General features: G+C 40.0%; 1 long non-coding RNA gene across 2 annotated transcripts in view; it reads left to right on the top strand.

The window, feature by feature from the left end:
- LOC132772609 (uncharacterized) overlaps positions 1–7,991 on the top strand; it is a 43,577-nt gene extending 35,586 nt beyond the window's left edge. For both annotated transcript variants that reach the window (XR_010909912.1, XR_009631238.2), the window contains 2 exons: positions 5,866–5,955; positions 7,882–7,991. This is a non-coding gene — a long non-coding RNA (uncharacterized lncRNA). The remainder of the gene's footprint in view (positions 1–5,865; positions 5,956–7,881) is intronic.
- Positions 7,992–25,405: the final 17,414 nt, after the last annotated feature.

Consider the following 25,405-nt stretch of genomic DNA (forward strand, 5'->3'; position numbering starts at 1 on the left):
ATCCAATTCGTCTATAATTCCGTTCCTATATTCATCGTATTCATTGCACTGTTTATCCGAATGCCTGTTCAAACAGCCAGGTTTTATAGTTTTCTTCGAAACACCATTAACGTAGGAGCTGATCTAATGTCCAAGGGAAGGGCGCTCCACAGCCGAGGGGCCACCACAGAGAAGGCCCTGTCCCTCGTCCCCGCCAGCCGTGCTTGTGATGCAGGTGGGATCGAGAGCAGGGCCTCCCCAGAAGATCTTAGAGTCCTGGTGGGTTCATAGGCAGAGATACGTTCAGATAGGTAGCTTGGGCCCGAACCGTTAAGGGCTTTATAGGCCAACGCCAGCACTTTGAATTGAGCCCGGTAGCAAATTGGCAGCCAGTGGAGCTGGTGCAGCAGAGGAGTTGTATGCTCCCTGCGCTCTGCTCCTGTTAGTATCATGGCTGCCGAGCGTTGGACTAGCTGGACTAGCAGTTAGAGAAAGAAGAGGGAGGGAAGGATGGAAGAGAAAGAGAAAGAAAGGGAGGGAATGGTGAAAAGGACAGAAAGAAGGTTTAAAAGTGCCCCGGTGCCTTCACTTCCTTTCCTCTCCATAGCTGGACGGGGTCCTGGCAACAAAAGAGCCTCCCTCCCTCCTGGACCCCTCTCATAAGATCCTGGGTATGTTGAAAGGATGGACCTATGGCATAGGATCCTGGTGAGCTTGAAAGGCCTCCCAAGAACAGGCTAAGCCAGGTTTGTGGGGTGAAGCCAAGAGAGGAGGGCAAGGTAAAGGGCAGCCATACCTTCCAAATTGGGGCCAGGGACTTGACTGGAGGTGAACCCTTGTCTGAAAGGCAGAGGTGGGATGCCTTGGGCAAGGTGGGGCCTGACTTGAGGGCCTATGGGGCACCCTTCCCCTAGCTCTGCTTCTCAGACGAATCTTCTGTTTTTTCCTCCTTCCCTTTGCTTCCTGAGGGGTCACTTTCCTTTCGTCCTCTTCCTCCAAGAAGGGTGTGTGTGCATATCTCTCTTTTTCCCTCCTCTCCCGCGTGTCTTCCTTCCTTCCTTCTCCTCTCTTTGTTCCATCCCCACCACCATCTGACAGCAAAAAGGGAGCCAGACCCAAAGGAGGAGCAGGTGAAGGCTGCGGCAACTTGGGCAGGCAGGGAGGCTGGCACGAGTTTCCTCATCCGCACTTTACCGTTTGATGCAAATATAATGTGCACCCCAATTTTGGTATGTTCGTTTGGATGAAAAGATGTGCCTTACATTTGCATAAATACAGTATATTCCACTGTGGACCTATGGCATACTGTATTTGCATAAATACAGTATATTCCACTGTGGACCTATGGCACTGTGGTGGCTATGACCTCTACAGCTCTAAATGGCAGACTATATATTTCTATATGAGCCTGCTAAAGTTTTAAGATCTTTGAAGGAAGGCTTTCTTTTGGTCTCACCACCATCACAGGTATATTTGCTAAGGACATGGAAGAGAACCTTCTTGGTGGCTGCTTCCAGGCTGTCAAAATTCCTCCTATAAAAGGTTCAGCTGGCAGGCAAAAATATTTTTGTTTAGGTTCAAATAATCTGAAAGAAGGGTTTAATTAAATTTATGTGCTATCATCTTTTTATATTTATGTTTTAAATGCGTCTGCTTTTAATATAATTCCTTGCTTAATTGTGGTTCCCCCCCTCCCCATTTTGTGTAATATGAATTTAGCTGTGATTTATACAAACTTATTGTAAGCCATAATGAAGGGAAGGTAGTATTGGAGACCCAACATCCACAAGTTAGAATGTGATTTTCCATAAAATGGGAGGTATCCCTGGCTTTTTCATTAGACAAGCCTTCCTTTTATACATTGCATCTGATAAAATTGGTATCTTGAAATTTCTGAATGAAACAGAAAAGAAGCAGAAACACTGCACTTCTTTTTTTAATAAATGTTACACACATAACACTCTGATCTCTGGGCAACATATCATACTCAGAACACTTTTGTGAAAAGCTGTAAAACCTGCCCGATAACTGGAAATGGTGAATCCAGAAATCAGCACATCAATGCTCATAAGTAAGGGCAAGACCTTTCTGTCAATGTTCATTTACTGAACACATGCTTGGGGGAATATTCTCTGTGGAGCTGTAAATATTCCCATTGTAGTAATATAGTGCGGGGATCATTGCCCAAGGCTACTGAATGTTTTTAATTGGAACGTTGGATCAGTGAAATAAGAATGAAATGAGTACCATTACAAATATCGAATATATTGGAGGATTGTGAACAGTTTCTATGGACTCCTCCTTTAAACAGCTTATTGATTTTTTTCAGATAACAATAATATCATAAGAAAAAACACATTTGTTTGATTAGAAGGAGGTTGGGAAATTTAAAAAAATGCCAAGGTCATTAAAATGGGAATCCTTTAAAATATCTAGATATATTTTTAATGATTCCAGGCCTGGTTACAAGAGGAGGGAACAACAAAGAAATATCTTGGCAAGCTAAACAGGAAGGATACACTTATGGAAATTAGAATTGCTAACAGTGGGCAGGAAATAACACAAAAGCATTTCCAGTATAGTAGATTAGGAATGAGAAGATTTCTTTCCAGTTCATATTTTAATGTGGCGTCAGCTAATCTTTGTCTTCCAAATTAATAAATACAATAAAATCAGTTATCAGTTAAAGGATGGTCACACTAAATTATATACATTAGTAGAAATGGTGTTAAAATGCAATATGCAATAAGATGCATATATTAGAATAAAGAAAAGAATGACAATAGAGAAGCATTATCCAGTTGTCTCAGCATGAATCCCCATGGGAAAAAAATAGCTTTATACTAGAGACTTTTGTGAGAGATAACCATGGACAACATCTCTATAACCCTTTTACACTGCCCTGTATTCCAGGATCTGATCCCAAATTATCTGCTTTGAAGTGGATAATATGTGTCTACATTGCCAGATAATCTGGGCTAAGAAGATCAAGCCTTCTACACTGCTCTATATCATATGATCTGATCCCAGATTATATGTTTATCCCAGATTATAAGGCACTGGAGAATCATATAATCCATTTTAAAGCAGATAATATGGGATCAGATCCTGGGATATAGGACAGTATAGATCCAGCTTTAGAGTGGTTGCTGTCACTGAATTTTTTGCACACTATTTAGTGAACTGTATCTTTTTATTTCCTAATTTAAAATGCTCTGATAATTGTTATGGCCAGAATCTTCTATGACAGATATTGCTTCCTAGTAAGTGTGGAGCAGGCTGGTATTCACTGTATAGTACTGTAACAATGGTGCTTACAGATATGTAAATCACATGTAAGATGCTGATCAATATCTATAGAAACAAATTTAAACTATTGATAAATTTAATACAAAAGGACAGCTCAGATCTACGTTATTTGAAATACTGTTTACCCCCTCATGTAGCTGCCCATAGTTTGGAGTCTTCTAGGGAGGTCCTTCTCTCCATTCCACCTATCTTGGGGCCTTTCTGCACTGCCCTTTATCCCAGGATCTGACCCCATATTATCTGCTTTAAAATGGATTATATGAGTCTCCATTGCCAGATAATTTGGGAACAGGTCCTGAAATATAGGAGCAGTGTGGAAGGGGGCTTACATTCACATCTAGTCGAAACAGGGGAGAGAACTTTCTTAGTTGTTTTTCCCAGACTCTAGTACTAGTACTACTACTGTTGTAACACACAGCACCCCCCCCCCCACACCCCCAAAAGATTTATAGTCCACCAAGGACAAGTCTATTAAGGACACCTGTGTTAAAACAAGTGAAATTGTCTCTCTCTCTTGCTCTTCAAAGGGTCCCCTTCTTGACAGACCAACAGCAGCAGATCCCCAAAAGCCATTCTCCCCATATATGCTTTTATTCCTTTTTATTAAAAACCTATAAATATGCATACTAGTGCACATCTGAATGGGGTCCACAGCAGTGGATCCCTCACATAGAGCAGCCCCAATTTCTCTTTTTAATAAATTGTATCCTTTTCTATCCCCAATGTGTCTATTTGTTTCTGTTTCTGCAGCTTCCATTTATGCAGCCTCCTGCATGTTTTTATCCCCTACCTCAGCTTCTTCTATATATCTATGCCCATCTGATCTAATATATCAATTAAATTATTATTTCTGCCTGGACAAGACACCGGGGTCATCACCCCTTTGTTGACCTCCTGGAGGAATTTCCTGTACTCGCAGGATGGGCTAATCTGCTGAAAAGGGGACTATGAAAGATCAATTGATACCTCTGCAGATCCAGATATGCGCACCTACACATAACTTGGACACTAGTTAAAAATGGACAATATTCAAAAGTAACTAATTTGATTCACTTTCTCTGTTGTCTCCCTCCTCCCACCTTTTTTAAAATGAAATCTATTTTATATTTTGAGAACATAAAAAAAGGCAAGCAACATTGACTCCTTTAACTCTGCCTGGCCCAGGGCAGAGATCATAATCTCCAGGAATGTCCTGCTGTGCTTCAAGATTATTTATTTTATTTATTTACAGTATTTATATTCCCCCCTTCTCACTCCGCAGGGGACTCAGGGCGGATTACAATGTACACATATATGACAAACATTCAATGCCAAAGACACACAACAGAAATAGACAAACAGTCAGAGGCTATTTAACTTTTTCTGGCCGCCAGGGGAGCTGTCGCTTTCATCGTCCATTTGCGACACTGATGAAGTACTTCCACATTCCCCGCATGTTTTGCTGGAGTGCTTTGCTGGAGTCTTTTTTATGGCCTCGTAAATTTTGTTAAATTAGCCTCCCCAAGTGGTCAGCCTCTATGTTCAGCCAATCACAGACAAGGGAGGGAAAATTAAACAGAGAGAATATTCATGCATGGATTTTTACTTTATAAAAATGGTTACATGTTCCAATATGGTTAGTTATGCTTGTACATTTTAGAATCTTTGCTGTACATTGCATCCTTTCTGCTGATCGCAAATAAAGAGCCTCTGTTGTTTGTCCTCACCCTGGTGGATCTCTCTGTTCAGGAAATATTGGTGGTTAGCATAGCTAACCAGGCAAGACCCTCCTCAATTGACATGCCTAACTTTTAAATTTTTACTTCACTACTACTACTTCCCCTTCCTCTATTGTATCAATCATTTCTATGATTGAGATGCAAAGAAGTTCACAACATTTTTTTTAAAAATGACATAATCTCTACTCTTGTTCAACAGACACTTGAAGACCTTTCTGTTTCAACAACCCTTTGAGAACTGACTGTATAAGGGTGGTCCCTTTAAATAACATGCTGAACTTTCTATGATTTATTTAGTTGTGCCTCCCTTTTTAACAGTCTATATTTTTACTGGTTTTTAATGTTTTATCTTTTGTATTTTGTGCATTTTAACTATGTACTTAAAATCTGTTGTAAGCCAACTTCACCATGGTGAGCATATTTACAGGGGTAAATGGAAATCCAACCCATCTATTAGCATGCAGAAAACAGAGGGCCCATGAAAATTAAAGAATAAAATATCCTCAGTCCCAAACAGAGGTTGAACTCTTAGGAGACTACACACATTACTTCCCATCATTTGCCTGAGCTTGTGAATTCATTACATGATATGCCCCCCACCCAAAGAAAAGATAGGAAAAAAATATGAAGGGAGAGAGGGGATACTGCTGAACCAGGATAATCCACAGTGTGTACCTGGACAGCTGGTACTTTTCATTGTGTCTTCATTTTAAAGCTATCCATCATGCACAAGAGAGCATCCAGGCCCTGAATGGCAGAACTAGTGTCTTGGGAGTGTTCAGCTGTGAAACCTGACATGGCAGCACAGATTTGCCATGTGAAAAATGCTTGAAGGTTTTTTGTTTCTTCTCCATCTCAGAAAAAGAAAGAAGAGGGAGTGGGAGAGAATGAGTTCACAAGCTGTGAATCAACTCCCTGAAAAGAGCTGGAAAAGAGACCCAATATTTTGGTAAGAAATGTTTGGTTGGGTGCATGGAATATAATCCAATTAGCTCCAACATACCCTGTTGGGTGCCCTTTGAACTTCAGGCATGATTGTATGTGGTCGTCCTTACAGATGTCTACAGGGTCACTGCTCCTGTTGCATATTATACCTGGAAATCCATGTGCAATTGTTAGTATTCAAAGCTTTGGCTGGATTCTAGTTCTCAAATCAGAACCCATCCTTGGAAGTATCTTTCCCTTCCCACTTCCTCTTGATGCAAATTTCCTTTTTTGCCTTGTCTTGTTGGCTTTAGCCATAGTTTAACAAATTCAAATGTTACAGGGTTTAAAGCTTCAAGAATAGACTGTGATTTAAATTAGGATCAGAGCTTGACCATTATGCAGTTTAGAAAATGAACTCACTGGCTGAGATCCTGGATTAAGAGATGTATTGTGAAGTTCTGTGTAGTGGAACTATAAAACATTTCCCTTCTCATCCTGCCAATCTACCCATCAGCTCCTGAAAGTTCAAATGCCAATGTACTTGCTAGTGGAGAGGAAAGGAGCACATCTAGCTATGTTGATACAGTTACTTGCATCCTGCTGTTTTCTGGGACCTCATGGAGGTCCTCCAGATGTCCTGGAGGGTAGTGTCAGTGGTGTCACTGTTTTGCCACTCCCTGCAAGTTCAGCATTTCCCACTGGGTAGTAAAACTGTTTTTTGCAAGGTGTGTAGGTGCAGCAAGCAATCAAAATTTTGGTTGTGGAGGAGTTAGTTGAGAATAAAAAAAAACTTAACATAGGCATAAACTGGGCTTTCACTTGCAAAAGTCACCAACAGAATGCCGTCCATTATGCACTTACCATGTTAATATTAACATTTCCCATCTTTCAGGTTCTCAACACGGAAAAAATCTGACCTCTCAAATATCACCTTTCATGGAAATGAATGTGTATTACAGCTAACCCCTACCCCGTAAAAATCCTTCCCTCCCTGTTTCTACAGGTGTTGCATGTTACCAGGTGGTTTGACTAGCAGCATCTGCTTAAATTCCTCATTCTGTATATCATTTAAAGGACAGGAATCCTTTCCAGTAGCCATTCTGGAAACCCAAGACTTTTTTTATGGGGCACCCAGTTATACATCCCCTAACAGAGGAAATATATCACCCTAAACAAGTGCATAGGAAGAACAAAGAAAACACAAGTTACATAAGTATGTATATGTGAATACATATTTGCAGATTCAAATGTAGAAATGATTCTAATTTAAATAGATACAATCAGACTGTCAAAGACCTGTACACAGAATCCCCTTTAATGCAGTTGCTCACCATCTCATAGTCAAAGGCAGTTCATAGTCATACACAACAAGCAGTCCAACAAGGGCAAGGCATACAAATAGTCCAGGCTTCTTCCCAAACTTCAAAGCCAAGCAATCTCACCAATTCAAGTAATAGTCCAAAAACATAGTCCAGTCACCAAAGTAAAAGTTCCATCTAAGAGTTCACTAACAGATACTCAGGCTGTAGCAGTTCCACAAATGTTGCTTCCAGAAAACTACAAGCTCCAGCTTTTTATACCACTTTCCCAAGTTAGTCCTCCTCTGAGCCAACTTATTAGATCTCTTCAGTTGGATGGCATCAGTTCTTAATTGCAGCTTAGCTGCAATGCTTAACTCTCTGGTCTGCTTCCTGGAGCTTCTGATCCTGCCCTGACTCTGTGTTCCTACTTTCCTGAGGCTCCTGGTCCTGTTTTGTAGGGGTAGATTCCTCAGTGTCAGGCAGCTCAGGCTCCAGCTCACCCCTGACTCAGATGCTGGGTGAAGCAGCCCTTCATCTTTGTCCGCATCACTGGCCCTGACACAGTCGCGCAAGCTTGAGGAAAACTGTGTCCAGGTGTTTCCTGCTATCCAAGCACATCTTCCTGGTTCATGCTCTCCCTTCTTTAGGTGAAGATCATTAAGGTTGGTGATTATTGGATTCAAATAGAAGATACCCTCAAGAGAACCAATAAGGATTCACAGTTCATACTACCTCAAGGGTTCTATTTTGCTGAAAAGGTATGGTTATTTTGCATTGTGCATGTAAGTTTTGACGAAATGTATATGGCTACTTTTTCCTCCAGAAGAGAAGTGGATTGCTTATGCATACCTTTCTTAAAATTATTGATTGTATTTTGCGAATTCATTAACAATGTAATTTGGTCCTGAAACCCTCTCAGCCAAGCAAATATTCAAGAAGTGCTTGTTTTTTACTTCATTCTTAGGAGTGATGGAGGGAGTACATCCTCAAAAGAGCTTACACTAGGGAACTTCCTCTCTAAGGACACCAACCCTGCGCTTTGAGAATTACCACTGTTAAGCTTCACAGTTTGTTCTGAAGAGTAATTCTGATTTAATCAGAATCCCACGTTCTGTTAAGTCCATAGGTAAACAAAGCAGCAGCCATAGTTTATCATTTATTTATGAACCTATTTATGGCCTGCATCTTGCATACTAATCTAGGTGTGTGGCAGTCCTCTATTGAAAAGAAAATGGTAGTGAGGAGAAACACATCCATTTTCTCAAATCATGCCTTTGGAGTGTGTTACTTTTCTTACTGTCGGGACACAGACACCTTAAAGGGCCAGACTCAGAATTAGTTCAAAGTGAAGTTTATTAAGCAAAGAAAAAGGGCTCAGAGACACTTAACTCAGTGTCTCTGGCCAAACTCAAAATCAGAAAGCAGTCCTGGTTCAAAAGAGATAACTGAAGCAATAATCCAGATTATCCGGAGAAAAGAACTGGATTATAACAAAGCGCTCCGAAAGTCCCCCAAAATAGCACAGCAAGTAAACAGTTAACAAACAAAAGGGCTGCAGGGAAGAAAGTGTAGTCAAATGAATTCCGAGGTTGAAGCAAGCCAAATTCAAAGTAGCAAAGTTCCAAAGTCCACGTAGTCAGCGTAGCATTCAAACCAGTCTGAAGTCAAGGAAGGGAGAAGTCAGCACTCACGGGAATCCAAACTGAGTCGAAAACACACATGAACAGAAGCAGTAACCTGTAGATCCAGGACCCAATACCAACACAAAATAGGCAGCCACAAGAATGCATGAACCAATACCCATTTCAGAGCCTACTTTTTATCTTACACATCATCATCAGAAGATGAGCTGACCTCCACCCGTCGTTATCCCTTGCAGCTGCTCTTGATTCCACACGTGAACTCCTACTCCCATCCCTTCAAATATTCTATCTTTTGTCAAGACTTAGATCCCCCCAAGACTCAGCTGTATTCCCCCATTGCCAGTCCTCATTACCAGAGAACCCTACAAATGTATCACTGGACGTTGTCTCCGCACATACAGCTTGTACCTCTTTTACCTTAGTCCAGTCCAATGTGTCATCTCCATCTTCATCACTCTCTAACCCATCACCCCCAGAGAAACCCAAGAATGACTCCTCATCTGTGGGTGCATTAAGTATATCCCGGATCCTCTTCCTTTGTTGCTCCTCATCGGACTCCTGCTCCCGAGTAGTCCTTTTCCTTCCACTAGACCAGGGGTCCCCAAACTAAGGCCCGGGGGCCAGATTCGGCCCTCCAAGGTCATTTACCTGGCCCTCACCCATGGTCAACCTAAATGTGAAATGACTTGAAAGCACACAACAACAACATTCCTATCTCAAGTGTGGGCCAAAAGCAGGGAGCATTAAGTATATCCCGGATCCTCTTCCTTTGTTGCTCCTCATCAGACTCCTGCTCCCGAATAACCCGTTTTCCTCTTCTAGTGTCCAAACTACTGTTAGCATTGTTACTTGCAGGCTCTACTACAACACTTACCTATGGATAACATGAAAATAATTAGATTAGAAATAGCTTTATGAATAAATTATAGTGTTGGAGACGCATGAAGAAAACCACCAGACAGTCAAGGGGGGTGAAGAAGTGACCTCAAAGTTTATTGACCAGCCAAGCTGTTTATATATCTTTCTTGTGCTCTTTGCAAAGCTTGCCTGGTGACAGTGGGTTGGATTACATCATTGGCAGAGTGATTGGCTAGAGGTGAGCTCATCCTAAGGTGAGGTAGCCTGCAGCCCACTATCAGTCCCAGGTCATGATGCCCCCTGCATCCCCTTGCCAGAAAGGTGTGAAGCATAAGCGTCAGGGGACTGGAATCTGCCATGTTTACCCAGAGACATGGTGTGCCAATGCCCCCTAGTGGTACATTGCCATTCCTGCACCCCTGCACTAGGGACACAATGGTGCCCCTCCTGCATAAGGGACATAATAATAATAATGTCCCTTCATTATAGCATCCCATGTTAAATATGTAGTTAAATGAGAGTGTCACAAGAACATTTGAATATAGTCAACATTTCTGCCAGCCACCTTTACCACATCTCCCCACTTTGTGACTACTGGTTGGTGGAAGAATTCATTTAAAATATGCTGTAACCAAAGTATTACAAACCAACTGAATTAAGATAAAACACTGAGGACTAAATGAAGATATTTTTTATAAGGCTAAGACATGGTTTGGGCCATATAAACTACATACTGGAAATAAGGAAGAAGGACCAAACTTGGCACAAACACTCATTATGCCCAAATGTGAACACTGGTGGAGTTTGGGGAAAATAGACCTTGACATTTGTGAGTTGTACTTGCTGGGATTTATAGTTCACTTACAATCAAAGAGCAGTCTGAAGTCCACCAATGATGGAAAAGAACCAAAATTAGCACACGAAACTCCCATGACCAACAGAAAATACCAGAAGGATTTCATTGCACCTGCAGTCACTCCAGGAGACTATTATTATACATTATTATAAGGCTCAGACAGTTGGAAGGGAACCCCAAAGGTCATCTAATCCAGCCCCTTCCTTCTGCTAGGTAGGAAGATAGAATTGCTATTATATTATTATTTATTATTATGAATTATTATTATTATTATTATTATTATTATTATTATTCTCAGTTGGAAGGTACCCCAAAGGTCATCTAGTCCAGCCCCCTCATTTATGCCAGGCAGGAATATAGAATTAGTGTATTATTATTATTATTACTACTACTACTACTACTACTATTATGCAGTATTATAAGACTCAAACAATTGAAAGGGAACCCCAAAGGTCATGTAGTCCATCTCCTTCTTTCTGCCGCACAGGAAGATAGAATTACTGCAGGAGCAATAACAATAATAATAATAATAATAATAATAGTCAATGGGAGGGCGTTGGCCTTGAGTTTTGGAGTTGTAGTTTACCTACATCCAGAGAGCACTGTGAACTCAAACAATGATGGATCTTTATCAAATTTGGCACAAAAACCTGATATGCTGAAATCGGAATACTGGTGCACTCGAGAGGCGCATGGAGGCAGAGTGATGAGATTCCTGCATCTGTGGCCCCTTGGCCCTGTTGCTACCATTCTCTCCCCCCCCCCTTCCCCGGTGGCTGTGGAGGGTGAGGATGAGGGATGGAGCTGGATCTGAATGGAGGGAGGGGTTGCCTGCCATTAGGCCTGGCAGGCAGCGCAAGCCAGGCGAGGGGCTTCCCATGAGGCTAGGCCATGCGGTGCTGCCTCCCTCTCCTGGCTTTTGCTGCTTGCTAGACCCGACGAGTGCCACAACGCAGGTGAGGCAGGCAGCACCGCCTGGCCTGGCCTTGCGGGAAGCCCCTCGCCTGGCTTGCGCTGCTTGCTAGGCCTGATGGGCGGTGCAAGCCAGGGGAGGGGCTTCTCGTATGGCCAGGCCATGCGGTGCTGCTTCCCTCGCCTGGCTTTTGCCACTTGCCAGACCTAGCGGGCAGCGCAACCCAGGTGAGGGAAGCACCACCACGTGGCCTGGCCTCACGGGAAGCCCCTTGCCTGGTTCGTGCCGCCTGTCAGGCGTGGCAAGCAGCGCAAGCCAGATGAGCGAGGCAGCACCACATGGTCTGGCCTCACAGACAACAGAGGCAGCATTGTGCAGCCTGGTGGAGTGGGCGGGGCCAATGGACATGGTGCCATTACCCCTCCGAAATGGCCCGGCTATCCCTCTGGGGGTCATGATCCCCAGGTTGAGAACCACTGTTCTATTTGATCTAGTGGATAAACAAATATTGGATATATAAGTCTACCTTATTTTGTGACATAAAATAGCTACTTGTATTACAAATATAGAGTTTATGTATTATACACAATGGCCATGATAGGAATTCAAAATAATGTCATGTGACTCATGCAGCCAGTCACAGTTCACAGATTTCCAAAATGGAGCCTTGTTACACAGAAAGTGTTTGCTGAGAATGGCTTGCCTTCAGAAGAGAGTTGCATTGTTACTCGAAATAACTCAATTCATTTTCTTTAAACAATCCCAGGCTAAATTTGGAAGGAATGCTGATGCTTTTCCAAGTCTAATTATAATGGTGCCTCCAACACTGAGCTATTATTTGAAACAAGGGCTACTTCAGCAGACTGGGCCTCCCAGTCATTACAGGACCGTTTTGCTCGCTTGGGGACTTGGCTTAAATCCTTTTGCAATGGATTAGAATGTACAGTGTTGCAATATTAACTCCCCAAACTGCACAATATTATATTAGGTGAGGAGTATTGGCCCAGAAAGTCATGCCCGCCTGTTAATGAGTGCTGTTCTCTTCAGACATTTTATAGCTCCCTCTTTCAGGATTTCTTAATTGCTTTAATCTTGGCAGCAATATGTATCTGGGGAGGGGGATGAGGGAGGGTTGCTTAAACCACTAAGACCTTGAGTTTAATGATAATTAAGCCAGAGACAACAACCTACATGGAAATAAAAGATCTGATTTGAAGCCAAAACTGGGGGGTGGGGTGAATTGGAATCTCCCCTGAAAAGTTAGTATTCATATACATGCTTCCCTTCTCAGACATCTAATAAGAGGCAGAGATGGAGCAGTCTCAAATGTTTCTTTTAGCCATAACTCATCCTAATATGTCCAGCATCCTATAACTTAGTTTTATTTTATTTTGTTTATTTTTGGGGGGTGGGATCTAGAATGAGCCTAGGACTCCATGACCTTCAGGATTTCCAACTTGAAAGCAGATGAAGGAAGGTCTAGAACATTGTTTCTCAAACTCTGGTCTTTCAGATGTTTTGGACTTCAGCTCCCAGATTCCGTCATCATTGGCTAAAGCAGCTGATTTTTTTGGGAGTTGAAGTCCAGAACAACTGGAGGCAAGAGTGGGAATCACAGGTCTAGATTGAAAAGAGTAAGGAGCTATAAGTTAATGTTGTTCGACTCTCCAATCCATCACTTGAAGATGCTTGATCGACTTTTGGGGAGCCTGCCAAGCTTGTTTTCTTTCTTGATTATTTATTCAATTTTTACAAATCCCTTCTCAACACTTGAGAGACTAGATGTTACAAAGTAAAATGCCTATTTAATGCCACAAGTGCTCCTAAGTGGGCACAGTGGAGTCCAATGTTTGCCATGCTAAAATCTAGGATTTCTCCTGGGATTTTTAAAAATGAACAGCTTCAACTTCTGTCCTTAGAGACATCGAAACTTACTTCCAATTTTCAGCTAGAAAATGAGTAATCCAGGCAATGAGATGTTTTTCTACCCTTTTCCTACATCCCTGTTTTTTACCCTCACCATTCCACTTTCCTGGTTGTCTCATTCTTTGAACTTTCCTATGGATTGCCTCAAAACCCACTGAGCAAGCTTGGTCCTTGTTTGGGCTGTGTCGAGAGTCCACTCATCTTCCTTATGTTTTTTTTTTTTCTAAAGGAGAATTTCATTTCTCCAAACCCTAGGATTTCTCCCAATTCTGTCCACAGCACTTTCTTCTGTGCTGCTCTCATATAGTAAACATTGGCAGTACATCATTCAAATCAGTTTTAGAATACCGTGAGTACCCAACTTGCGAACATCCAAGTTAAAAATGACTCATAATTTAGAATGGGAATGAGACAACAGGAAGTGAGGGAAATCTATCCCTTGGAAGGGAAATTCACTCCTGGAAGAGTTAACATGGGGAAAAGGTGTCCGCACTGAAGCTTTATCAGTGTTTCCACAAAAAGCCAAATTTTTCGAAATCCAATTATCACAGGGACAGAAAGTGAGGTGAAATCTAAAAATACACTTGTCCTGACTATCAAACAAATTCAACTTGAGAACAGACCTGCAAAACTTATCTTGTTCGTAATATGAGACTGCTTGTATACATAAGCAGACAATTTTATGGATGGCACATCTATTTACCATATTTACTATGATATTCTGATGTATAAACTTGCTTATCTAAACTGATTAAGGCTACAATTCTGTTCATTGGTGTAGGAACTGTTAGTCTCTTAGGATTTTGTTGGATTGCAGTCTTTATTAGCTCTAATCCAGAACTCTAATGGTGAGAAATGCTGGCATCTGCAATCCAATAATATTTGGAGGGGCACATCATGTTCACTCCTTCTATATATGCTTAGCTTCGGACACATGCTTCTGAGAATCTCCAGGATTGGATGCCATTTTTTGAATATTGAGTCCCAATAATGATAATGATAACGATAATAATAATAATAATAATAATAATAATAATAATCCTGCAAAGGTAGTAGAATATGAACACACAAAAATACTGTGGGACTTTTGAATCCAGACTGATAAAGTTTAGGAACCCAATACACCAAACATCATAATTGTGAAAAAGAAAAAAGTTTGGATTATTGATGTTGCCATACCAGGTGACAGTCGCACTGAGGAAGAAACAACAGGAAAAACTCAACAATAATCAGGACCTCAAAATCGAACTGCAAAGGCTCTGGCATAAACTAGTACAGGTGGTCCCAGTGGTAATCGGCACACTGGGTGCCATGCCAAAAGATCTCAGCTGGCATTTGGAAAAAATAAACATTGAAAAAAACGATCTGTCAACTGCAAAAGGCCATCTTACTTGGATCTGCGTGCATCATTTGAAAATACATCACACAGTCCTAGACACTTGGGAAGTGTTCGACTTGTGATTTTGTGAAACGAAATACAGCACATATGTCTCGTTTGCTGTGACATACTGGATTTTTTGTGTCAGTAAAGTAATAATAATAAATTGTACCCCAGGACAAAGATCCAAAGCTTTAAAACCATACTATTAAAAATCTACAGAATCTACATATAAATATTTTAATAGATCTATTGATAAAAAAATTAAATGCTACAATTATTACAACAAATCAGTTGATTTTGAATCTTGATTATGAATTTTGTGAGGTACATTGCTCCTTTTGGGGTACAAAATGAGTGATCAGCTGTTGTAAGTATTTGAGCTGTTTCTTATAGTTTGAAGCTTTTGGGGTTCTGCTGAAAGACCAAGGGAAAGAGAAACCAGTGCAGAAGTTGCCTGCTGTTAGCTGCCAACAACTCTTAAATACTTCATCTAATTTTGGGCTGTTGGCAACAATGTGATTTCTTAAAAGGTGGGAAATGCTGGCTTGTCACACAAGCTGTACTGTCTCTGTGTCATGAGTTTTATTAATTGTTATTCTGTTACCTGTGTAGAATTTTTTCCCACTCTGTCATCATTTCCCAGGAATAATTATCATACCATTAAAAAAAAGATCTTACTGGGCTAAAAAAAGGGATCTCATTTTTATTGTCTTTATTTTTTTCTATAAGGCATTTTCTAGATATCTGTGGTTTCCAACAAAATATGTGCTCTCTAGGAATTTTCTAGGCCCCTCAGGTGATTCTGTGTTATACTTTCACCTGAAGTTATCACAAAGGTACACTAGAGAACCTAGCAAATTCCTACATTTTAGAATTCTGTACTGTTCCATTATCTGGGCAGAGTCCAGAAAAGGGGTCTAGAAAGGGGATAGTCAATTTTACAAGGGGGGCGGGGAGAGACACTTGAAGGTGGAAAATCATTTCAGACCTCACAACCTCTGAGGATGCTTGCCATAGATGCAGGTGAAATGTCAGGAGAGAATGCTTCTGGAACATGGACATACAAACCCAGAAAACTCACATCAACCCATTTCCCTTGTCTTTGCTGGTTATTCCCCTCTTCCATTTCATAAACAATGGTTGTTTCCACAGTGGCAACATGGATGTGGGGAATAACAGGAAAACAGGGGAAATTGTTTTACTTCTTAACCCCCCCCCCAATAAAATGGACTATGTAAGCATATGTCAGATATGTAAGCATTTTTTGTAGATCTCTGTGTGGTCATTCATTTAAAAGCTTTAAGGGGTGCATATAATAACCAAAATGGATGGATGGGTATCCTCAAAGTGTCTGGCTTGACCTTGAAGGAACTTTGGGGGGGGGGGGGGATGACTGCTGACAGGGAGCTCTGGCATGGGCTTGTTCATGAGGTCACGAAGAGTTGGAAGTAACTGAATGAATAAACAACAACATAATAAGCATAGTAATTAACTGTCAATAACTAAATCCGCGTTTCTCAACCTGAGGATCGAGACCTTGGGGAGGAGGGTAGCAAGGGGGTGTCAGAGGGGTCATCAAAGACCATCAGGAAACAGAATTTTCTGTTGGTCATGGGGGTTCTCTGTGGAAGTTTGGCCCAATTCTATTGTTGGTGGTGTTCAGAATGCTCTTTGATTGTAGGTGAACTATAAATACCAGCCACTAAAACTCCTAAATGTCAGGTTTATTTTCCCCAAACCCCACAAGTGTTCATATTTGGGCATATTGAGTATTTGTGCCAAGTTTGGTCCAGATCCATAATTGAGTCCACAGTATGCTCTGGATGTATGTGAACTGCAACTCCAAGACTCAAGGTCAATGCCCACCAAACTCTTCCACTATTTTCTGTTGGTCATGGGAGTTCTGTGTGCCAAGTTTGGTTTAATTCCATTGTTGGAGTTCAGAATGCTCTTTAATTGTAGGTTAACTATAAATGAAGCAACTACAACTCCCAAATGACAAATTCAACCCCCCCCCACCAAAATTCAAATTTGGGCATATCAGGTATTTGTACCAAATTTGGTCCAGGAAAATACATTTTGCATATCAGATATTTACATTATGATTCATAACAGTAGCAAAATTACAGTTACGAAATATCTACGGAAATAATTTTATGGTTGGGGGTCACCATAACATGAGGAACTGTATTAAGTGGTTGCGGCATTAGGAAGGTTGAGAACCACTGAACTAAACAAAGCTGTACAATAATAAAATAGATCGGAGTTCTTCAGATATGCTATTACTAATATAAAATATTTTTAGAGCAAATTCAGAAGTACGATCATGAGGCCATGTATTGTTGAATTGTCACAATTGCATGAATGAAGTGAAGTGCAATATCAAAGATGATCTTCATAGCAGGTGTGATAGTGCGACTGCAATAGAATGCTGATACCTTAGAAGACCTTAAAAAAGAGACTGAAATCCAGGCTGAAAAGTGGGAATGCGGGTAGTTCTCGACTCAATTATTAGTTATGATAACTCAGTGACACCTCCATATTTGTTTACAGTATATAGTTATGAATCAGATGTGGAAAACAAATGAAGGATATTCATAGTCATGAAGTTCTACTCCTGAGTTTGCAGAATAATAGATTAAATGGACCTTGCTCTTAAAGCAATTCTTTAATATTTCTTCATTTTCCCAAAACAGATTTCTACATTTACTAGGGATATTGACATATTATATTCCAGGAGTAATATGGAGGCAGGCTTTATTCTCTCCCTTTTTATGGACCACTTAGAAAATAAGTGGCACTTTAAGTGTCCATTAACTCTCGTTTAACTAATGCTAAATTGCATTTGGGCACCTATGGACACACTTGTGAAAGCCGTATTAATACCATATGAATTCATTATGAGCAGGGCTATTACTTCCAGATCTAAATGAATTCATAATGATGGGAAATCTGAAACAAAGTGTTACCAAAAAATAATCCGTAGCACGTTAAGTATCCATTAAGTACAGGGAATGATACTTGAATGCCTGCGTGAAATACAAATGTAGCACTCACGAACTGGAGTTTTACAACAGAGTTCTTGTACGTGACTCTAGAGAAAAACAGCATGAAACAAGCACAGGCCACAGAGATCGCACACTTGTGATCGGTTTCCAAATTGTAGAGAAGAGGAGGCCTGTAGGGAACTACGAAAAGTATTTTGCAAGGCCTACATTCAAATGTTAGTCCCAACTACAGCGTATGTATTAAATTAATGGACCTTATGTAAAAATTGACATAAATGAGTTTCTATTAGCACAGTGGGTTTACTTCAATATAATAATAATAATAATAATAATAATAATAATAATACTTTATTTATACCCCGCCACCATCTCCCCAAGGGTACTCGGGGCGGCTTACATGAGGCCACGCCCATCAATACAAAATACACGATATAACACAACAGAAAATCAGAAAATAAAATAACCTAAAATACAAAACCAATGTTTATAAGCAACACAACAATATAGAATCAAAACATTAAGACATTAAAAAGGATCACCATGGGTAGGGCCAAACTCAAGGATTAAAATTTTAAAACACTGGGAGATAGGGCAGTGTATAATATCAGGGAGGGGGTCCGGGGGGTGAGGTAGGATTCAATTATGATTAACAGCTGAGTTTTGGATTTAGATTACAACTCTAGAATCTGTGACCAGTTTCTATCAACTCCCACCACCAGCATCTTATTTTTTAATAATTATGTGCATGAAAGAAAGCTTGTGTGAAGGAGTCACTAGCTTAACCACTGATGGGGAACAATTTGGGTCTTGAAAGATTTTGGATTCCACAATTCTGGATAAGGTACTGCATGTTTAAACTTTACTAACAATGAAGACCCAAGGACTAACCATATTGGATTATTCACTTTAAGTGAAAAAGGCCAAAAACAAATACCAAATTACTGATGGTATGTAAAAAGATTTACAAAGTCCTATCCAAAATTTTAAATTGGAATTTGCATCATTTTCATTGAAATTCTAGGCAGAGATAGGCCCTTCAAAACTTTCTAAACAATGTATTGAATTTTTTGAAAATGTAAGTACAGTAGAGTCTCACTTATCCAACCTTTGCTTATCCAACATTCTGTATGATCCAACACAGTCTGCCTCCTACCCAGATCCACAGCTGTTTCAATACAAGGCAATGTTTTGGTGCTAAATTTGTAAATATAGTAATTAATTACTACATAACATTGCCATGCATTGAACTGCTTTTTCTGTCAATTTGTTGTAAAACATGATGTTTTGGTGCTTAATTTGTAAAATCATAACTTAATATGACATTTAATAGGCTTTTCCTTACGCCCTCCTTCTTATCCAACATTTTCATTTATCCAACATTCTGCTGGTTCATTTATGATGGATTAGCAAGGCTCTACTGTATGAGGCTTATTAGTTTTATCTCGGTTCCCATCTACATGTGAAAACCTTGCCAATATTCCTCTGTGTGATGCATATAAATTGTTCACAGGTACAGTAAAATGGAAACTTGCTTACATGAAAATAAAGAAGTCACTAAAGTGTTTAAATATATTACTCTCTACTTGGTTATGTTCAAAAACCAGAGGATCTCTCAGCCTCATATTTCATTTTAAAATAATGACTTGTCCTGACTAGTACACACCTACTCTGATATATTTGAATTGTGTTTTCTTGAATAGAGATACATTTGTGTATCTCAACAAAGGATTCTACAGGGAAAATCCTCACTTGCCTAGTTGGTAATTACCAAAGAAGAACATTCTGTTTTTAGAATGTGCATATTAGGTCTGGTGCAAAGAGGGATGAAGATAATTTTTTTGCTTAAGTCAAAACGAGTCAATTTGTTCTTCTGTGAATCAAAGAATGGCATCTTTTGAGTTAATCCCAACTACAGCAACTGTTGAATAGTGAGTCTACATCCAGGTAAATCCTACATACAGGCATGGATTCAATGGTTCTACTCGAGTCAGTACTCATAACATGATTTAAACCACTTGGAGTTCCCCTAGGGTGAGAAAAGCGGTATATAAATACTGTAAATAAATAATAAAAATAAATTAATCTTTGTACATTTTATAGGAGACAATCATATCAATAACTTTGAATAGCAATGCTCTAAACAAAAAATTAAAAATATATAGCTATGAGAGATGTAAATTTCATTTCTTTTACTACATCTAAAGTGTTCACAATTTTCTCTTCATACTATGGAATTTCTTACCTTTGGAAAATAAATGAGCACTACATTATCAACTATCCTTATAGAAAGTATTGTCACTGGATTCATTTTGCAGCCAATTAAATTAAACACTGAATTGAATTGAGTCCATTTAGTTAATTTTCATTTCTCACAAAATCAGTATGTAGAGTAACTGTCACTTTGTAATTAATCATTACTCTTTCTTCTGATTCAATAAGAATTTCTAACTGTTTTATGAGGTGCCAGTTCTAGTCTAGATTGCCCTATTACCTCTTATTTCTGTTGACCACTATTGCATTTTTCAGAATGCTCTTGAATATTTGGTAAGGTGGTAGCTACTTTCTCAGCAAAATATCTCAAAATGTACTTACTAGGCTTGTACAGTCAATGAAAGTGATGTTTCAATGCTCATTACAAAATTAGGGGGGAATGGAGAACCTGTTCTAAAGTGTTTCTAAAATATTGTTAGGGGTGTGTATCATAACTATAACGAAGGGGGGGGGGGGGTCAAGGCAGGAAAAGTACAGTCAAACTACCTTCCACAGATGCCCATCCAGCCTTTGAGACAGCAGCAGCAGCAGCAGCAGCAGCAGCAGCAACAACAACAACAGGAAACCTACTAGGTAAACCTTGGAGTTATTGCCTCTCAACTTTGCCTACTTCACAGGATTAATTCAACTCCCAACAATCTCCTTCTTTTATCTCAAAATCCCTCTAGAGCAGTGGTTCTCAACCTGTGGGTCCCCAGGTGTTTTGGCCTTCAACTCTAAATATTGCTTCGTATGTATGAATCTAATTACAAATAAAAAACGAATTGCAAATGAAGTTTTGCACAGCTCTTGTAATTACTTATCATGCCTTGGTGAAGTAATGGAAAAGACTGGGCTTTTTAAAAGTGTGTGTGTCTGTGGTGGTGGTGGTGGGACAATTAGTTTGTTGTGTAAACAGCCATCTTCATCTACTCAAATACTGCCACTTTCCCTCTAGAAGTTATAATGGAAGGCATCCTTCCTCCTTTGTTTCAAAAAAGAGGTTGAAGTGGACAGTGAAAGCAGTGAAATATGTTGTAGGTAATGCACTCATCATGCTTTTCCTGATGGTGCAAAGGGGAAGTAAGGTAGGGTAGGGTGACCCTTTCTGAAAGGATGTGTTCAAGAATACTTGATAAAGTAGAAAGAGCAACTTGCATGTTGTTTTCTTGATGCTTTCACAAATATTTCCCACTGAAAAACTGATAGTGAGCACTAATGACATATGCTTATATGTATCTTCATAACAACCCAGCTTCACAACATACCTCATACCAAGTATCATAGAGCATGCTCCTTATTTTGAGTGAGTGTACCTTCAATTTACCTGTCTATTTATGGCAACCCCATGAGTTTTCTTAGTCAAGGGACACTTAGAGATGGTTTTGCCAATTCCTTCTTCTGAAATGTAGCCTAACATCATCTGGTATTCATTGGCTGTCTGCACTAAGTACTAACCAGGGCTTACCCTGCTTAGTTTCCAAGATCAGATGGGGTCTGAAGTCTTTAAGGTATTTAAGCTATCTGATCCTTACTTTGGACATTATAATTTGACATGGTGGAAAGAGGCCCCAGAAAAGCAAGGCATATGACCTTGAACTGAATTATAAGCAGTGAGTAATGGCTTCAAACGTGGAATATACAGATCCAAGTAAGGTGGCCTTTTGCAGTTGATAGATCATGATTTTGTCAATGTTTATTGTTTCCAAATGCCAGCTGAGATCTTTTGGCACAGCACCTACTGTACCGATTACCACTGGAACCACCTGTACTGATTCTTTGCAGTTCGATTTTGAGGTCCTGATAATGTCTGAGTTTTTCCTGTTGTTTTTTCCTCAATGCGACTGTCACCTGGTATGGCGAGATCAATAATCCAAACTTTTTTTCCTTTACACAATTCCTTTACACAATTGTGTTCCAAAACTTTGTCAGTCTGGATTTGAAAGTCCCAAAGAATTTTTGCATTGCAGGTTTAGGATCCCACCAGTTTTTTTTTACTACTGGCAGGTGATACTTGTGACAAAAGTTCCAATGAATCATTTGGGCCACAGAGTTGTGCCTCTGTTTGTAGTCTGTCTGTGAGATTTTCTTGCAGCAACTAAGGATATGATCAATGGTTTCAGCAGCTTCCTTGAACAGTTTGCATGATGACCCAAATTGTATTTGTTCGGATGGCTTGCTCCTGGACTGCAAGAATCACGCCTTCTGTTTTCTCCTTCAGTGTTTCATTAGTGAACCAATCGCAGTTGGTGGGGACGAGAGACAGGGCCTTCTCGATGGTGGCTCCCCGGCTTTGGAACTCCCTCCCACAGGAGATTAGAACTGCCCCCTCCCTCCTGACGTTCAGGAAGTTAACAAAGACTTGGCTATGGAATGCGGCCTTTGACAACTGAGTCAACTTTGGTTCATATGGAAGGAGAATGAATAACTGTGAATTATGACCAGGAATGCTTTGACAACGTGGCTATGTGATTGTGATGATGACGATGTTGTATTTTAATATGTTTTAAATTGTGTAATGATGATGCATTGTGTGGTTTGTATTTTTGTATATGAACACATGTTGGGAACCGGATCTGAGTCCCTCTTGTAGGTGAGAAGATCGGTATAGAAAAAATTTAAATAAATAAATAAATAAATAAATAATAAACCATAACCAGGTCTTCTCCTTGTCAACTTTTCCTTCAATTTTATCAAGAAACTGCCCATGCAATGCTTTGCTGTGCCAGCTGTCAGCTCTGGTTTGTAGTGCAGTTTTCTTGTACCGATTCTTTGTCTGCTGTGCTTTGAGAAGTTTCTGATTATTGACTTCAATTGGCATCATAAACTGGATGCAGGCAGAACTGGACAATTTGGACAGAAAAACAAGAAAACTCACGACCATTCATAATTCACTACATCCTCGCAGTGATGTTGACCGGCTATATCTGCCTAGAAGGTCTGGTGGCAGAGGACTTTTTACAAGTAAAACAAGCCATTGAAGAAGAAAAAGATGCCCTGACAGAATATGTAAAGGAAAGCCCGCATTTTTAGAAATATTCAGCTTTACCTACTGTACATATTTAATTAAAGTATGTTCCTCTTTCCTCCCCATTTGATCCCCAAATTGCATTTGGTTCTGTAGCTAAATTCCATTGGAGTACAAACTGGGTCAATTGCTGAACCCAAAGAGTTTCTCACCCAGTTCTTGTCTGCTGCAATATAGCTTTTGTCTTGCTTCAGAGTAGTTTTGGCTTTGATTAAAAATTCACCATCAAATACATTTGGTCTGCCAACAAGGCATTCCTCTAACTTACTTTACTATTCAAGTGTCCCAAAGAAGAGGGCGGGTTTGCAGTGCCCATCATTCTTTAAGCTTTGCTTTTTGGCATTGTAGCAGTGACAGATTCAATTACTTATGAAACTGAAGTTTCTCAGGCTTTCCAATATATACTTAAATGAGAGACAGAGGAGCCAAGCAGGGAATGTATGTATATCTGTATATATGTTTTACATACGGAAATATGTGAGTTTGTATACACATAAACAGCACACATTTAAAAGAAATAGAAAGTGAAAGTGTAATCTTTCCCAGATGTTGCAAGAAATCCCTGCTGCAGTTGAACAAAGGTGAATTCTGTCCAATATCATTTTTATTCTCAATCTTCAATATTGCAGCTGATGGCAGAAAATGTGCAGTAAAGCATGGGGCAGGCCACTGGGTAATATCCACTGTAAAGTGTTAATTGCCTATTGAGGCTGTAAACTACGTCAATACGCCTGGATCTAAGTTATTGACAGGCCTCCTATTTATTCCGGCTCCACAAAAGCTGGGCTCTTTAGAACTGGGCTCTAATCAGTCATGCTTTACTGATCCTACCAAGAAGCACCAGTCAATAAAGGCGCTTGCCATCTTAACCCTTTGAAGTTCGTAAAAATTACAAATGGGATTGATAGCATTGATTCCAGGAAGGTTCTTGATTGTAGAAGAGACCCTTTAGAAGTGAAGGCGCCTTTGGGTGAATGGCCTCTGCCACAGCCTGACAGGGAAATTCAGGGTGCCAGGCAGTGAACAGGTATAGATGTTTTCTTGAAGGATCAAGCATATATGGTTCAGAAGACATTGGGAATTTATTTGAAGCTTTAAAGTTTTGGTTAGTTCGGATTATTTTCACCATTGTTACCTTAGTGTGAGAATCAATGGAACAAGAATGCAACCAGGTAATTAGAAAATCTACTTTTTTGGACTGTTACTTACAGAATCCTTCAATAAGCAGCATGTCCATCTACTTAAGTAGTTTATTAATTACTTTATTATTTAGTGAATATTTTATTTATTTTTTATTTTTATCTTGTCTGTTTATTATGAGAAAAATTATGCTATTGTTATTTCAGACTCAAGGTTTTTTAAAAAAAATATATGAATGATATTTACATACAGGAATGTATAGCTGGTATACTTAGACAAACTGCTGCTGTCTAGGTCCTTTGTACTACAATGCCCCAATCCATAATGATCAGTCATCAAGGGTCAGGCATGTAGCCGGGGGGGGGGGGGCTTTGGGGACTTCAGCCCCCCCCCCCCCAAATGAAAAGGCCTTACTGGTACATTATTTAAACTGTTATATTTATTCATATCATGATCTGATCACCATGCTCAATATATCTCATATGCATGGGGGTATTGGGGTAATGATACAAAAGGTTTGCTAGGGTAGACCCTCTTTCACTCAGACTCAGCCCCCCCCCCCGAATCAAACTCAACCTCCCCCCCCCCCCCCCCGAATCAAAATCCTGGCTATGGGCCTGTCAAGGGTTATGGGAATTATAGTGCAAAACTTCTGGTGGGCTGACCTTGAACTGCAGCCTTTAAATGTTTAGAGGTGAGAACTACTACAACACATTTCAAGTCCTTGACATCTGCTACAAAAGGAAGCTGAAAGCAACTGATTTGCAATTTTAGGTAAATCAGACAAAAGGATGCTCTTCCTCACATGAGATACCATTAAAACTATTCATTACTACATGATGTGGTAGCAACAGATTTAGAAGGCTTTAAAAGGGTAATACATTGAAGCCAAATTAATGGGGTTTAAATTTATCAACATGTTATTAGTGGTTGTGTTACAAGTTCAGTTTTAAAGATGACTGCTAGTAGACAAAGGCAGGAGGAAAGCTATTGCCAAAAGCCAGACTGAGCAGATAGACATATAAATGGTGGAGGATAATATTGGAATGTCATGTGAAACTGGCTGGACACAAATGGAATGCCCAAGAACACTGAAGTGTTCTGCAAGTGGTTTTTATGTATACACATTCTAATGTCTGAGATCTCTGATTTTAGAATAAGCTGTCTT

This window comes from Anolis sagrei, chromosome 4 (genome assembly GCF_037176765.1).
Source record: "Anolis sagrei isolate rAnoSag1 chromosome 4, rAnoSag1.mat, whole genome shotgun sequence".
NCBI lineage: Eukaryota > Metazoa > Chordata > Lepidosauria > Squamata > Dactyloidae > Anolis > Anolis sagrei.